General features: G+C 37.5%; 1 protein-coding gene across 3 annotated transcripts in view; it reads left to right on the plus strand.

Moving 5' to 3' along the window:
- The first annotated feature begins 343 nt into the window (after window positions 1–343).
- LOC135116406 (phosphatidylinositol phosphatase PTPRQ-like) overlaps window positions 344–15031 on the plus strand; it is a 66866-nt gene continuing 52178 nt past the window's right edge. For 2 of the 3 annotated variants that reach the window (XM_064033844.1, XM_064033846.1), the window contains exon 1: window positions 345–530. The gene's annotated coding sequence lies outside the window, so the exon portion shown is untranslated. Of the gene's footprint in view, window positions 531–15031 lie in introns of all 3 variants that reach the window. The other variant, XM_064033845.1, reaches the window with a different exon arrangement.

The following is a 15031-nucleotide window of genomic DNA, read 5'->3' on the forward strand; positions in this document are numbered from 1 at the left end:
CTTGATTGCCTTCATGCATCAATCGCAGCATGACTTGTGCTCCTCCTCTTCAGTCTCACTTAACTACCACCTTCATATTCTAGACACCGCTGAATGTTGGCAAGCTTTACATTTATTATTTTTGCTTCTTTTTATTTTCTTATTTGATCTTGTTATATATGTAATGGTGTTTGTTCGTTTTATTTTGTTGCAGCTGTTGTGCATATTTAACATTCTCAGCGTTTGAAGTGTGTTCTGTTTTCAGTGTTGTTTTCCATGTATCCATGTGTTCTTGCTTGGAGGAATTTGACACGTTTTATTTATGACATTTCGTGTTTTTGTTCAGTATTTGTTCTTTCCTCTTTTGTTCATGTGTATGTTGTTAACTCATGCAGTAAAGGATTTCTGGTGGTTCTGTTTATGATGCTTCATTTTTAGCTCTTTTTAGAATAGTGAAGCTGCATCACTTTTTTATGTGGATGTTTTGATATTTTCAGGAAAGGATGGCAGGTGGTGCCGCGGTGAACACTCCCAACACATGCAGGAGGAAAGTGAGTACCTGCTTCATTACATCATGTGCCCTCTATTTTGATCTCGCTGTTAAACTTTTTTTTTTTTATTCATGTCAACGGAAACCTGTCACTGTTGCCTGCCTTTCTCCTGTCAGCTTCCCACGAATCTGTGAAGGAAAGAAAGGATGTGCTTCCATGGTATCGTGTCAGTAGTGTTATCCATTGAAGGATTAGTTTAAACATTTTTCCAATACGTTGTTTTTGTCTCCCATTTTCCTGCCTTCCTAGGATATATATATGAAAGAAAACAGAATGTAAATTTAGTCTATAATGTTCATTTCAACATCTTACAGGGAAAAAAGTCCTTTGAGGATTGACCGAGAATCTTTTTCAAAACTAAAATTTTTGTATTCCAGTCTTCGTGTGCTTATTTTAATGTATGCATAGAGAAAAGAAGGATACGAAATCATATGTTTTCTATAATGGTGTCATCTTTTTGGTATAAATATTTACATAGAGATTCAATTGAAACCTAACAATTAGCTGTCATTTTTGCGTTCGTTTTATATATATATATATATATATATATATATATATATATATATATATATATATATATATATATATATATATATATATATATATATATATATATATATATATATATATATATATATATATATATATTGTATGTACGAATATATGAGTGAAGAAAGGAAAGATGTAATTACAAAGAAGTTTCCACAATAACAGGAATATTCACTTGAGGTCTTTTTAGGTAACAAATATCAGATCTAATTTATATGTCTATTTATCCTTTACTGTGTTTTACCGTTATGTAGATTAATAATATTTTGCCCGTTATGATAAAGTGTCCTTGGAAACTCTTACTGTAACACATTTCATTTAGTGTGAATTTGGTTTCCACGCAAAAAAAAAAAAAAAAAAAACTCTCCTTCTATGGAGAAAAGATATTTATATTTTCTTTGTTCAATTGGTATTGATATTATTTTTAACTCTGATTTCCCGGGAAGCGCCACCACCATGATATTTGTGACCTAACCTAAGGTAACTTTTTAGCGTCATAACCTTTGTTGCAGCTTTATTCAAGTAAAATCAAAGAGAGGAAAGCTTGTATAGTTCTGTGAAGTGTTCTTATTTGTCTCTGTGTGTGTTGATTGTCGCCTTGAAAAGTCAAGGTGACGTGGGCCTTGATGACTAGAGCCGGCCCACACTATTTGTCTCCCTTTTTTTAGAGGCTCGTCGTTGTAGATTTCTGAAAATATTAGTTTTCCTCACGTTTTTATTTTCCTTGTCAGCGAATGAAAGATAATTCATGATTTTCTTAATCATTTAGTAACGTATTTAATATCTTTGGAGGGATCATTCCCGTAGCGGAGCGAGGGGGCTCTATTTTTGTTACCGCACATCTGTACACCCCACCGCTCCCGCCTGGCCCTGGAGGGCACAACGATGATTTGGCCAGGAGCACCTTTTGATGTCCATCGTATAGAAAAGTTTCGATTTCATTTTCGGAATCACTTCTTGGTGACTTTTGAAGGCGTATCTTTGTTATTTTATGTAATTTCTTCGTCAGACTCACCTTTTTTTTTTTTTTTTTGCTGTATTTTGCATATTTCGATTTATCGGCATGTGGGCGAAGGTTTCTGCCTCGCAACTCGCACAACTATCGCCTCATCACTACAGATCGAGCTCGAGCGCACAAAATGCGCCAATTATTTGCCATAACTCACTTCATATACGGGAAAGGGTTGTGGGAAGAAGGTGTTGTGAGGAATAAACATAGGAGATATTAGTTAAATCTAGAAAGGTAGCTAGCTCAGGGAAGGTGAGAAATAGCTTAAGTATTTACCACACAAAATGTAGCAGTATTTTGAATAAAATAGACTTGCTTAGAAGAAAAGTGTGTGTAGAGAAATTTGATATCACTTTAACTGAAACTTGGTTAGATATGTGAGGAAAAGTATTTAATCCAGAGGTTAAGATAGATGGTTATACATTGTTCTATAAAGATAGGGAAAACAGGAGAGGAGGAGGCGTCGCGTTATACGTTAGGGACACATTACAGTGTTATATTAACAGTAGAATTAAAACAGATAACAAAGCAGAGTCGATATGGGTAGATATTAAGGAAGGATCACAGTCAGTAGTACTGGGAGTAGTGTACAGACCACCGACCAGTACAAAGGAAATTAACACCTCACTGTGGCAGGAAATAAATAGAGCAGGCAGGCACAGTCAGGTATGTGTGGTAGGAGATTTTAATTTTAGGAATATCGACTGGAGTCTGATGGTGGGTAACAAGGAAGCAGAAGAATCTCTTAAGGTAATTCAGGATATTTTTTTAAAACAGGTAGTCTTAGAACCCACAAGTGGGAATAATATTCTAGATTTAATTCTTACTAACAGGGAGGAAGCAGTCACGCAGGTAGAGGTTGGAGGACAGCTAGGTAACAGTGACCATAGGGAAATTAGGTAGAATTTAAAATGGGAAGAAACTTTTAGAAGCAAAAACACTTGTAAAATACCTGACCAGATTTTGAGGAATTAAAAAGGTACCTCCAAGGAGTTGACTGGCAACGGATGAAGGGTGAGGTCAGGTCCGGGACGGAGTTGAGAGAGATAAGGCAAGATGTGAGAGGTGAGGTGAGGTGTGAGGGTGTAGGACAAGATGAGGTAAGATGTGTTCGGAAGGGGCGGAGGAGAGAGGGAGGGGGAGATGGGTGTGAGTATGGTGGAATGTCAGGTCATGCTGAAATGAGAGAGGTGAGGTCGAGGCGAGTAGATGAGGGAGTAGAGAGGATGGTAGGGGCCGAGATGAGGGAATTAGGTGAAGTAAATGTAGATGAATTGTATAAATATTTCGTAGATAAAGTTCATATAGGTCAGTTGGCATATATCTCGTATAGGGCAATAAGATCACAGAAAAATTATCCTAAATGGATGACTGCTTTTTTAAAACATTATATAGGTGGAAGAGAAGTATATATAAGAGGTTAAGGGCAGGTGAAGAAGTTTTAAGGTCACAATATAATGAATTAGTTAGAACAGTCAGGAAGTTAACGAGGAAAGCTAAGGGCAATTATGAATTAAGTGTAGCCAGTCATGTGAAGACGGACCCCACGGGATTTTACCAGGAATAGAGGACGAAGAATAAGTATACTATAGGTCCATTAAAGGCAGCAGATGGGGAGCTGGTTAGTTCTGGGGAGGAGATTAGTAAAATTCTGAATGAGTATTTTTTATCTGTCTTCACCCAGGAAAACATGCAGGATATGCCAGATAGTGAACAGATGTTTAGAGCAGATGAGAATCAGAAGCTGACAGATATTTCCTTAACTAGAGAGATAGTGGAAGAAGAGATAGATATGCTAAAAAAAAAGTTCAAGACAGCAGGACCAGATGAAATATATCCCAGAGTACTTAAGGAATGCAAAGAGGTTATTAGTGAGCCGTTAGTTTCTGTCTTTAGGAAATCACTTGAGTCAGGTGAGGTACCAGTAATGTGGAGGCAGGCTAATGTAGTACTCATCTTTAAGAAAGGAGATAAAACTTTAGCATCCAACTATAGATCTGTCAGCTTAAATTCAGTTATAGGTAAAATATTAGAGTCAATAATAGCGAGGAACATTAGGTAACATTTAGACAAACATAACTTGATAAATCAATCACAGCATGGCTTCACGAAGGGGAAGTATTGCATGACAAACTTGTTAAGTTTTTAGAGTAAGGTGTACGAGGCAGTAGATAATGGTAATATGTATGATATCTTATATGTGGACCTTACTAAAGCACTTGACAAGGTACCCCATGAAAGGCTCCTGAGAAAGGTTAGGGCACACGGGATAGATGGGAAGGTGTTAGGCTGGATAGGGTCATGGCTTAGCGACAGGCGAGAAAGAGTTGTAATAAACGGCTCGAAATCCGAGTGATGTCATGTAATCAGTGGGGTGCCATAGGGATCAGTATTAGGGACATTGTTATTTCTAATATATATCAATGACTTGGATAGTGGAATTAGTAGTGATGTTAGTAAATATGCGTATGACACAAAGATAGATTAATTAGATCAGAAACGGGTGCCTTCCCCTTGCAGGCAGATTTAGATAGGATGAATGAATGGACGGACATATGGCAAAAACAATTTAATATCAATAAATGCAAAGTACTTAGCGTAGGTAGAGGAAACCCACACAGTAGGTACACATTAAACGAACAATCTCTGGTAGTTACAGGGTACGCGAAAGATTTAGGAGTTATAGTTAGCTCTGAACTCCGTCTAGGAAAACAATGCATAGAGGCCAGAAACAGGACAGATAGGGTACTAGGATTCATTTTTAGGAGTGTTAAAAGTTGAAGGCCGGAAGTAATATTAATGATATTCTTGACGCTGGTCAGACCTCATCTAGACTACGTTGTGCAATTCTGGTCCAGAAGACCAGGGAAGATATAGGTCTATTAGAATCAGTACAGAGGAGAATGACAGAAAGGATACAGGGGATGAGGAGTATTCCTTACGAGGCGAGATTGAAGTTATTAAATTTACATTCTTTAGAGAGACGTAGGTTAAGAGGGGACGTGATAGAAGTCTTTAAGTGGTATAAGGGTTATAACAAGGGGGATGTAAGCAAAATTCTTTGGATCAGCATCCAGGGTACAACAAGAAATAACAGGTTCAAGCTTGGAAAATTTAAGTTTAGGAAGGAGATAGTAAAAATTGGTTCTCGAATAGAGTGGTAGATGAGTGGAACGGACTCATTAATCATGTTGTTAGTGCTAGGACATTAGAGAGCTTTAAGAGAAGATTAGACAGGTTTATGGATGGGGATAATAGATGGAAATAGGTAGGTATATTTCATAAAGGGACTGCCACGTGTAAGCCTGGTCGCTTCTTGCAGCTTCCTTTATTTCTTATGTTCTTATGTTCTTATGATAGCCAATCTTGGTTGACACCATCAAACTCAGACACTTTTTTTTTTTTTCTTTTTGTCTTTAGGGTTTAACACAGTCCTCTGATTTTGTGTTTGTCTTGTCTGATGCAGCAGCGGCGGGAGCTTTTTCCTTCCTCGCGGCCAGACGACGCGGACTGGCTTTTTCCTGCTCCTCCTGACACACTCACAGTTTACCGGTGAGTGAAGGGGACGGAGCAGTTTTTGTAGCGCAGTGTACGTCCTTCCAGTTTTAGGTTTACATTTAAGTGAAGCCTGTCATGCTTGCCTATGTTTTTCCATGTGCATGTAAGGTAAGGCTGCTTGACAAAGTGTCTGACTCACTGCAGACACTTGCTTTATGCGGTACTGTAATAAACAAGTAATTTCTCAATGTAAAGGAAACAGTGAGTCACAAAAGTGCCTCTCAATACGATGTGGTAATGAAAAGCAGAATATGAAATAAATAGATAGTAAATAAGTGAATAAATAAATAAATAAATGAATAAATAAATAAATAAATAAATAAATGGACGAATTAATGCATACCTTGGAGAACATTTCACACCTGCTGAGCTTACCATAGCAAATACACTGATATGCTACAAAAAATGCACACAAGTATATGAAGATGGAAAAAAATGTGGGAAGTCTGTCTTGTGTTGTTATTTCTATGGTTACTGCTCTTCAGAATTTGCCATCAGCATGCGTCTCTCCTTCCCCACGCTGACGCTACACAAGACTTTCACCTTTATTCCGTTCCCTTTCAATAGTCCAGGAGTCAAGCAATATCTTCTTTCTTTCATCCCTTTCATTGGTAAACTCTGGAATTCTCTGCCTGTTTTTGTTTTTTCCCCTTCCTGTGAATAGTTGTTTTAAGAGTATTGAGGCACTTCCAGAAACATATTTAGTATTTTTTTATTGACTTAATTTTTTTTTTTTTTTGTCTGTATGTATGGAAGCGGCAACTGAAAAGATTTTTTTTTTCCTCTGTTTGCTATTCGCCAAGAAGATATGAGAGCGTGAGTATAAATAATGGCTATATGCAAATGTAAGAATACCATTTTATACTGACTTTAAATTAAACATGTATTGCATTGTTTACTCCAGTTTACTCAAGTTGAACCGTCCAATATCTTTTGCATCTAAATGATTTTTGTGTTCAGCTATTTGAATTTTTAATTCCAAATGCAGCTCCATGTTTTTGAGAAGCACAGAGGGTTGGAGAAAGACAAATCTTTCCTGAGTCTTAATAGGTGAATGTTAATAACAGTAGCAGTAGCAATAGTAGTAGTAGTAGTAGTAGTAGTAATAGTAGTAGTAGTAGTAGTAGTAGTACTCGTAGTAGTAGTAGTAGTAGTAGTAGTAGTAGTAGTAGTAGTAGTAGTAGTAGTACTAGTAGTAGTAGTAGTAGTAGTAATACTAGTAGTAGTAGTAGTAGTAGTAGTAGTAGTAGTAGTAGTTGCTGTTATTGCTGTTTTTGTTGTTGTTGTTGTTGTTGTTGTAGTAAAGGGCAGGCATATCTGGAGTGACACCAATTCAGCTTTTGTATAATTTGTATTTTCTTACAATTATTCCACACCTTGTCAATCCATGCAAGGAAAAAAAAAAGAAAAGCAAAAAAAGAAAACGTATATTAAAAAAATTGAGAGGCAAGACCAGCAAGTGAAACACGCCCTGCCTTCTCCATAGACTTGACGTGTTTACTGCCGCGCTTCCTGCCTGATAATTATACAGTCTTACGCTGGAGGCGCTTAATGTGGTGCATTTGTATGAAAGAATTTACTTTTTGCCATGAATCTCTCTCTCTCTCTCTCTCTCTCTCTCTCTCTCTCTCTCTCTCTCTCTCTCTCTCTCTCTCTCTCTCTCTCTCTCTCTCTCTCTCTCTCTCTCTCTCTCTCTCTCTCTCTCTCTCTCTCTCTCTCTCTCTCTCTCTCTCTCTCTCTCTCTCTCTCTCTCTCTCTCAGCTCGAATTATGATTTCACTGAGTGGTTTAAGAACATATTCACATGTTATTCATGAGCCATCACATCCAGCAGCAGGCAGCAGCAGGCAGTAGGAGGAGGAGGAGGAGGAGGAGGAGGAAAGAACACAGAGGAATACAAAGGAATGCAACGGAAGACCAAACCTTGAGTTACTGACGAGGCTGTTTGGATAATTATTCTACATTAACTATTATTGGGAGATACAGGATAGTACAGAAGGTTCCTCCCCACCAATCTCTCCAGCAGAAGCTGACAAGATACAGGAATTGATACCACGTGGTATAGAAAAACCACAGAGAACTTGAGAGAATAGTGAGGGAAAGAGTTGTGGTCTGTCTACTTTTGTTTGTGAGGGAGAGTGTAACTGCATGATAGTTGTGTGATGTGGTGTGTGCGTAGCGCAGGTGAAGGCACAGTTTGGTTGTTGAGGGGTGGTGCAGAATCCTTGCGTTGCGCTTTCCAGGGAGGCGGCAGTCAATCAGGCCACAGCTTCGGTCACTGTGTTTGTGTACCTTTCCCTTTAGGGCTGGATACACAGGTTATCGCCTGCAACTTTGACCTCTAGTACTTAAAATCACAAAGTTGATCAATAACAGGAGAATGCGGACGAAGAAAATGAGGATTACAACATGTGATTACATAGGATAACCAAAACAAACACTCCCACAGGTCTTTACATATCGCTTTGGAATTAATTTAGATTAACTACCCTTTAGTAAAGTAAGCTAGAGCAGTGTATGACTGCCAAACCGACACGCCCTCGTGCTTGTGCTGGCGTGGGAAAACCATCGTGCAGTGTGGGAAAAACTGGCTGCGTTTTGATTGGAAAGAATGAAGTGAGATTCTATTATTATTCCTATGCAAAAAAATTGAGGAGGAGGAGGAGGAGGAGGAGGAGGAGGAGGAGGAGGAGGGTAATAACAGCATTAGTAAAAACATCCACTTCAAACACCCCTTTGTCTGTGCCTTTGGACGCACAAATTACCTCAGAATGTTACGTCATAATGAATAAGACAAGTGAAGAAGCTTACTTTCTTTTGAATACCGTCTTTTCGGAAATGTTGATTTTTTTGTGCAAAAGACAAAAAAAAAAAAAAAACGTACATTTTTTAATAGAGTGAAAAAATCTACAATTCACCCTAAGGAGGAGTAACTCAAATATAACGAACTATACCACTAACACCACCACCACCACTACTACTATCACCACCACCACCACCACCACCACACCTCACTCTCAACTTCTCCCATTTTCACGAATTCCTCTCTTCTCTTCCCTCACTCCACCATCCTTCATCCTCTCTCCCTTACGTTCCATCCTTCCTTTTGCCAACATAATGCTTGCAACAGATGCCCCTCCTCTTCCTCCCCCTCCTCCTCCAGTCCCGTAGCATTAGCAGGGCCTTGTTTCCCCTTATAAGCAGGGATGCTTAGTGGAACATGTCGAAATAGCGTTGCCTAGCCGCCGCCGAGTATAGGAGTGTATTGAGGGTGCATTATCTCGGTACAGTGGCGGTGAGCGGGGAGATGGGTCGGTGAGTATGTTCAGGCGCAGATAGAGAAATGTGTTATTGGTCTGACGAATTGATTAATAAATAGGTATCTGGTTGAACAGGTAGATTTACAGATAGATGGCTGGATGGGTAAATGGTTAAATAGGTCGACTGGCTGATAAAATAGATTGATATATAGATGGACAGATGGATGGATAGATAGATTGATACATACATGAATAAATGAATAGGTATATAAGTAGATATAAATATATATAGATGGGTAGATAGACAGTTCAGTAAGTAGAAAATAGATTAGATAAATAGACAGACAGACAGATAGACAGGGATAATAGTACATAGGTGGGAAAATATGTTGATAAATCCCCGTTGATTGATAAGAAGGTGGAAGTATTAGATAGGGAGAGATATACAGATAAAACATCGACGAATGGGTAGGTAAGTGAAGAAACACAGGATGGTTGAAGAGCAATATACATAAACAAATAAGAAGAAAGTGGAAGTGTAAGCGATGAATCAGATAAAGAGAGAAATTAGCTGTATATTGATGGACAGAACATATAGAAATGCAACTGTAAATCATGGTAAACAAACTAAGATAAATAAAGGTATGTACTATGTTAGAAGGAAATGACATTAGAGAGTCAGCCAGCACATCAGACATTCAGAAAGCAGGACAGACAAAGACACATAGACACACTGACTGATGGGTGCATATGCCAAATGAAATAGTAAACAAACATTCATATATAGAATCATTACAAATAGAAAAATATCAGAAACTTTGAGGCAGACAGACTGAATTTCGCATAACGAAAATATTTGTATGTTCATGTTTGGTAACTTACACACGAGCAATGGATAAAAAAAGAGAGATTTTACATATAACCTAGAGAAACAAAGGAAAGCAAAACATTATAAAACAAAAAAGACATAAAAAAAATTATTCCTCCTGTGAATCACGTTGCAGACAGAGGCGCCCACACACACACACACACACACACACACACACACACACACACACACACACACACACACACACACACTTTCCTGTCGCCAAAAAATACACACAATTCTCCTGCTACTCTATGAATTACCTTACTAGAAATGAAAAAAAATACATAAATGTTATGAATTTTGTATATTGTTGTGTGGATCACCGGAATTGTGTTGAAACCATGGAGAGAGAGAGAGAGAGAGAGAGAGAGAGAGAGAGAGAGAGAGAGAGAGAGAGAGAGAGAGAGAGAGAGAGAGAGAGAGAGAGAGAGAGAGAGAGAGAGAGAGAGAGAGAGAGAGAGAGAGAGAGAGAGATATTGGATGTCTTGCAGCACAATACACATGCATATATATTCTGCACACTTTTCTTCCTCTTTCTTCTTTCTTTCATGTGACATTTGGAAAAAGCAAATGTTGAGATATTGTGTGTGTGTGTGTGTGTGTGTGTGTGTGTGTGTGTGTGTGTGTGTGTGTGTGTGTGTGTGTGTCTCTGTGTGTGTGTGTGTGTGTGTGTGTGTGAAATAATAGACAAACGGATAGACAAACAGATACATTACAATACACAAAATTGCACATAAGCTGGGGACAGAGACTCCCAACCAATCACGCACCCACCCACACAAGACAGACAGAAGGTCAAAGATATACTGATATACGTACTGACATACATTCTTCATCTCTTCGGTCAATATGAAGACGCTACACGAACTTACATATTGTCCTGTGCGTCTCGAAGGAGTAACGCCGGGAGATGACAACGTCCGCCCTTTACTGCTCAGGGAAGCACAGGGACTGAGTGTGTTGCTGGCAGTTTGTTGCAGTTTTAGGATTCCCGAAGGCTGACGAAGAGTTTTAAAAGTAGGAATGTATTGGAGAGAGAGAGAGAGAGAGAGAGAGAGAGAGAGAGGAGAGAGAGAGAGAGAGAGAGAGAGAAGAGAGAGAGAGAGAGAGAGAGAGAGAGAGAGAGAGAGAGAGAGAGAGAGAGAGAGAGAGAGAGAGAGAAAGAGAGAAGAGCACAAACCTAACATCGGAGAGACTGATAAAGAAAGTTTAAAGTAAAAAAGAATTTAGAAAAAAATAGCTTCAAACGTATAGACAAGTAAATGTACATACATGCTGACACACACACACACACACACACACACACACACACATACAGACATTGAGAATCATAGCACCACACAAAAAAGACATACAAAAATGAAAAAAAAGCCATAAAATAACAGAAAGAAATGAGAAAAAAAGAAAACATTGAAAGACATAAGCCGGAGTGAACAAGTGACATCAGGAAGAGAATGTAATGTAATATTAGTAGGTGCCTGAAGTTACTCGGAGAATGACATCATACTTAAAGGAAAGTGAGGAAAGAAAATAGCATGCTTTAACTTGGAAAAAAAAAAACTGCGATAATGAACAAGTAAATACGAGGAAATAAAGCACTAAAGTGGGAAAATGTGTAGCAGATTGAAAGGAAAAAAAAAAATGAAATTAAGTGCTAAAGATGTGTGATGCCTATGTAGAGAGAGAGAGAGAGAGAGAGAGAGAGAGAGAGAGAGAGAGAGAGAGAGAGAGAGAGAGAGAGAGGAGAGAGAGAGAGAGAGAGAGAGAGAGAGAGAGAGAGAGAGAGAGAGAGAGAGAGAGAGAGAGAGAGAGAGAATGTGTCTTTCCTGTCACTTCAGATAAAAATCTATATATTTTTTACATTTCAATGGTGCTAAAGAACACAGACAATGAAAAAGTAAATATGACGGTTCCTTCTTTCATATTTATTTCTTATGACATTTTATGAGACAAGACTGTACTTCGGTATCCTTATGTTATATTGTTATTTTGTCTTTTTGTTTATTTATTTATTATCTGCTTATTACTTTTATCTATTACATATACTTTTACAGTCCTCTGTTTTCTAACATTACTTTGTTATTTTATGCTGTTTCTTTATTGTATACATTGTTGCACGTGAGTATAAGAGTTCTTTTTTTTTTTGCGAGGGAGAAAAAGTCATTTCGGATTTTATCTGTGGAAAGAAAACGTGTGTGGGATTTTTCTGAGGAAAATTATTCGTGTGTTGAGAGGAGAGTCTTTAAACTTCATTAAATGCTCTCTCTCTCTCTCTCTCTCTCTCTCTCTCTCTCTCTCTCCTCTCTCTCTCTCTCTCTCTCTCTCTCTCTCTCTCTCTCTCTCTCTCTCTCTCTCTCTCTCTCTCTCTCTCTCTCTCTCTCTCTCTCTCTCTCTCTCTCTCTCACGCACACTTTACTTAACAGTGGAACCTTGCACAGTTTAAGTGGATGAGGAGAGAAAATAGAGATACAGATTGATGGATGGATAGATAGATAGGTAGATAGATAAAAGTTAGATAGACAGATAAGTAGATAGATAGACAGATAGATAGAAAGTCATATTTGCCTTGATATCGCCGTGTAATAAGCCCCGAGGAATTCATTCTTCATAGAACGTTAATTGATTTATAGGCGGAAGGCGAAGCAAGGCAGCACATGTGAAAGGTAATGCAGGATAAGATAATGTGATATGACTGCCATTTAGCGTCCTTGTGTGTGAGGTCCACAAGGCCAGAGTGAAGGGGGAGGGCACATATCAACTTATTGTAACCTTCGTAACTCTACTGACTGGATTACATTCACGGGAGTTAGTCATTATTACATACGAGTACATACATGTTGCGACAGTAAGAAGAGTATGCCTGTGCCGGTTTTTTTTTTTTTCCTTTTTCCTCTCATTATTAACATTGGTGTTCTATTGGGGTAAAAAACGATCATGCATTGGTGCGAGAGAGGATGAAAAATTATAGAAAAGGAAAGGACTGAGTATATATATATATATATATATATATATATATATATATATATATATATATATATATATATATATATATATATATATATGTATATATATATATATATATATATATATATATATGTATATATATATATATATATATATATATATATATATATATATATATATATATATATATATATATATATATATATATATATATATATATATATATATATATATATATATATATATATATATACGAGTATACTCGTATATAACAGTCAAAACCCGGAATCAGTCAAAACTAGTTTTAACTAGGTATTTTCAATGTGTTGGTGAACAATTAGTATTACCTAGGCAAAACTAGTTATACCTTAATGTGTTTGATATAACTAGAAATATCAAAGTTTAACTAGTTAAATCTAGTTTTATCTGATCGTGTAAGTTAAAACTAGATTCAACAACGGCACTGAATGTCAAAAGTAGGTGAGGGATATGACCACTCGTTTGAGTACCATTGCTCGTTTGAGTACCATTTTTGGGGAACTCAAACATAATTTGTTTGTGTTTGTAGCTCATTTTAGAACCTTTTTAGGTGGCTGAAACGTTTATTGGTCTATTCACATATGTGGAAATATATTTCCCACACTAAGTGTAGTAACAAATGTTTAATCGGACATGCAATGATAAACATGCTTTTATTCCTATCAAAATTATATAGCGGTACCTGTGTCAGACCCAAGACAAAGCGCTACAAGTGTAAATAATATCTGACAAGTTTTTACATTTACTTTTAAGAAATTTATTAATATTCATTAAAACAATAATCAATTCACAGTTCCAACTAAAAATACAACACAATAATGAAACTCATGTCATGCTGTTCAATAAAACAATAGTAATTGAAGTTACAAAAATATACATTATTTGTTTTTACATGACATACTATTGTGACACTTTGAATTACAAAGGACTTTATTTTTTTTACATTTGCAAATGTTGGTTGCACAGTGTTTTGTACAATGACATCTAAAGAATCCTTGGCCTGTTCCCACACTTGAACTAGTTGCTGCACTTCTTAAAGATATTTCTTTGTCGGTAGGTATATCTTTCACATCCACATCCACATCCACAGACCCTTGACTTTGACTATGTCTTGGTTTTCCATGCACAATTTTCAACTCTGGCCACAAAGAAGCTAAGGACGTTATAACACTATTTACAAATTCTCTTCCGTTATCACTCTGTAAAATACAGGGTGCTCCAAATGTTAAAAAAATATCAACAAGGTGATAAGCAACTTCTTCAGCACGTTTACATTGCAATGCACGTAGTATCACAAATTTAGTTAAATGATCTTGATAAACCATTATGAATTTATATTTTCCATCTGCTTGTGTCTGCATATCAATTAAGTCCACTTGACACCGACTATTTAGCTCTGAGTGTAAGATTGGTTTGGAAACAAGTCCTCTTTTCTTTTTATTTTTCTTACTTTGGCACACTTCACACATGGTCAAGAAGAGCTTTATCATATCGGCTGTCACATTTGCATATTTCCTGTTAATTTCACATTTCAGTCTATCTCGACCACCATGACCGATTGCTACATGAGATGTCTTAATGACTTCAAAAATCTCGGGAGCAGGAACGTAATAACGAACTTCGTCATTTTTGCTACTTGCAATCAGTTTTTGAACAACACCAATTTCAATGACATCAAACCGCTTCAGTCTTCTGTACTGTAGAGACGTTTTCTTCTTAGCAGTTTTAGCCTCCTTTACCTCCTGCAACAGTGAACCGTATTTTTCTGCAGTAAGTATGTTGCAGTGTGATTCTTGTTGCACGTCCCACTTCAGTATGGTCTGTAAAAACATGGTCTCCCATTCAGTGTCAGCTGCCTGGTTAGGAGGGCGGTCAAGAGGGTGTTCAGGATGGTGAGGTGAGCTCCAAGTTGCCATCTTGTTGTATTGGTGGCTCACGAACAACTGAAAGGTGAAGTAAATCAGTGAACCAGGTAAATGAGAACGAATCCTCCCCCCCTTCCCCCACCCTACAAACTATGACTCAGTAACATCTAACAAAGAAATAACAATTAAGGTAAACGGCAATGCAATAATGTGATATCAGAGGACAACACACGTACTAACCTGTGTCAATGCAGGAGGACAGCGGACTGAAACATACAAAAACTGACAAGCCAGCGTCCTCACTTCCGGTGTTTTCCCCGGCACTACACCAGTTTCACTTTTAGTCTAATCTAGTTTTCCCAAACTTAACAATTGTTAAAACTAGTT

This window comes from Scylla paramamosain, chromosome 31, assembly GCF_035594125.1.
Source record: "Scylla paramamosain isolate STU-SP2022 chromosome 31, ASM3559412v1, whole genome shotgun sequence".
Lineage (NCBI taxonomy): Eukaryota > Metazoa > Arthropoda > Malacostraca > Decapoda > Portunidae > Scylla > Scylla paramamosain.